The following is a 3,114-nucleotide window of genomic DNA, read 5'->3' as shown; positions in this document are numbered from 1 at the left end:
TTCTTATTTTATAAAATTTTGTTATGAATTTAAGGAGAAAAGGTATTATTGGCGTGATATCTCAACTTAAGTTTGCACTTGAATTTTCCATGATTATTTTTTGTTCTGGAAAACAGTGAAAATCATTGTATGCTGAAGTAGTCTCTAGTAAACAATGTCACTTATTTTTCACGGTGACGACGTAGTAATCTGAATCCTTAGAGTATAAAGAGCGGAAGATTGGTAAAAGGCAAAGGGTGCATGCAACATAAGCCAGGATACTTGCGGCTTGTGGTTCCCGAGAAGCCGGAAGACCTTAGATTTGGCAATAATCCCAAAACGGAAACCACGCGTATTACGGATCGAGATTATGGGCTGAAGAAAAGTGGTTTTTATGACATAATCAATGTAAGAATAGGGATTTCTCCGAAAAATAACCACTAGCGTCGGGATTTGGACTGAGGCCCTCGAAATCGTATGTCAGTCAACGCATCAACCCGGTTCTCGTTTGCATGTTGACACTCCATTTTGCTGTCTATCGCTGTTCTATTCATTTTATAATTATCGAATCTCGAAACATTTTGTGAGATTTCCTTTAATTACCAGCGTAAACTATTTACTACTCATGCTCGTTGATTTATTATTCGAGCTTGAAAATGAAATTTCATAAATTATTCTTGACGCTAGTTCTTCGCATTTTGCTTTAGTCGGTGCGTAAGCAAAAATTCTGATTTTTTTAAAATTCCGCTATTACAAAGTAGTTTTTCGTGATCAGGACAAGCAATTTTATATCGTGGTGAATTTTCAAAAGTCGTATCGTATTAATTAGGTGCCATTTGAAAATTGGCGATATCAAAATAACGTTCTTTTGACCATGAAAACTCATTGTTATTTAATAGCTTAATATTTTTACTGATAAATGAGTGAAATTGATTTAAACGATATGAAGAGAAACTTACTGCGAAATAAAACTTAAAAAATATAAATAAATAAATATTTTATTTAAATACATTTAACATGCGAAATTTCTATTCAAATGCTTGTCCAATTGAACCAAATACATATTCGCCCTATTTGATTTGAATGCATTTCCTTCCATTCTCCTTTATGCTGGAGGCAATGTCAACATGATATGAAAGCTTACACTCTTTGGATATCATACCGTACTGTACATAACCTGTATATAATCATCGTGACGAATTATGAAATTTTTATATCATTTGAAAGGCGTCCAGTGAAAAGTAATTATAATACATTGGAGGGCTGAGATAAGTACCTCTCATGTGTTAGGCTTAGGGAGGTGTGGAAAACTGATTCATGCCACCCAGACAAAACTCTTAGTTCCGGCCCTGGTTATAAGTGTTATGGCACTGATTTGTGTGAAGGGTAGGACTCGATTGCTTCCCAAACAAAATGTCTGACGATGTTCCCATTCCTCCTTCTGCTTGTTGTTAGTCGTCGTCGTCATAGCGACGTCGCAGCTCTCCCTTGTCGTGTTGATCCTGCAGTTGAGCCGCTTCGTAAGCCTCTCGCCGTCTCTGAATCCTCATGGCGCTGTTGCTTATTAAGTTGGAAATGGCCTGCAGCGTCGCGATTGGAATCTAAAGGAGAGGAGGAAAATACAGTCAATCAATCAGCGAAGGATCTTCCATAGCCCGGCCATCTAAGGCTGGAGGTCTTCCGATAACTCATTGACCGCCCAGCCTCGCTCATAGAGCACGATGATCACATTCCCGTATGGAGGTTTGAATTTTGGCATTTCATTGATTTTTAATTTGAAATAAGGATGTGGATATAAGGAAGTGACTACGTGCATATCCATTCCTCTCCCAATTTATAAATAATAAGAGGATGCATCACTTCTTCTCAAGCGACTGTTTTCAGTCTTTTTCGCGATGAATTACTTGATCAAAACTTACGATATCATCTTAAAATATTCAGGGAATATAGAATAGATCTATCTTAAATTGAAAAATTATACATAATAGAGAATACTAAGGTAAACAAAAAATTTTCAAATATGAGAAACAGACAATAGTTGAAAAGAGTCTAGGCAATATACCCTCAAATTTTTAGGATGATATTATAGGTTTTAAACAAGTAATTCATTAAGGAAAAAGACTGGTCGAGCGACAGTAGTTTTTTAGCTTACCTAATGGATAACTTGTTTAAAAATTACGCTATAATCTTGAAAATATCAGAAAATACAGAGTGAACCCTGTTCAATAACCACATTTTCCTCAAATATGAAATAAATCTCATTTTATAACTACACAAGAAACCGATTAAGTGCTCCACACCGAAACTTGACAGAGTTCGTCTTTTTTCTCGCACAATAGATAAAAAAATATTATTTGTTCAGTAAAAATCCTTAAGAACAAAAATAATAAAAATATAGTTTACAGTCCCAACAGTAATTGCAAGAAATATAAACTTTTTATTTCTAGAAATGTCTGTGCATTAAGTCTTCTGATTTCATAACATAACAAATGCATGTATCAACGTAAAAAAGCATTTGGAGTTATACACCAAACCCGATTTTATACAACACAAATAACAAATGTATTCTTGACTTAACAAAGAAGAAAATGGTGTAGTAAATAAGACCATAATGACAAGAACTCAAACTTGAAAAAAATAGTAGTGACTGAAGATTTTCCCCGGAAAGTAAATAATCATAATATTTTTATTTTAATGTTTTAACATAGGTATATAAAATGATTAACTTCAGTTGGTATCTTATTCCATATGTAAAAGCTAGTACAAGGAATTATTAACTATAAACCGGAAATTTTTTAGAAAACTCATGAAAATTAATAATTATTTTAAATTGTATCTTTTAAAATCGTAAATGTGGAGACTTTGAAGGTCTGAAGAAAAATTAGTCCAAATTCAATGAAAACATTTCTTGCATTATATACTAGATTTATTATGATAAATTAATTTTACCTTAAAAATAGCTTATACATATTTGCCACTTTGTTTTGATAGTAACATCTTTAAAAAATTAAATAAACGTTATAATTTCGAGTATAATCGACCGCAAAGATTTCACGTGCCTTTTCAAGAGCAGGAAACGCGACTTTCGCAAATGATGGCCTGTTACCGAACTAGCACGTGAAAAATAATCATGAA

The sequence above is a fragment of the Ischnura elegans genome, chromosome 7, assembly GCF_921293095.1.
Source record: "Ischnura elegans chromosome 7, ioIscEleg1.1, whole genome shotgun sequence".
Taxonomy (NCBI): domain Eukaryota; kingdom Metazoa; phylum Arthropoda; class Insecta; order Odonata; family Coenagrionidae; genus Ischnura; species Ischnura elegans.
Note: the sequence above shows the minus strand (reverse complement) of the source record.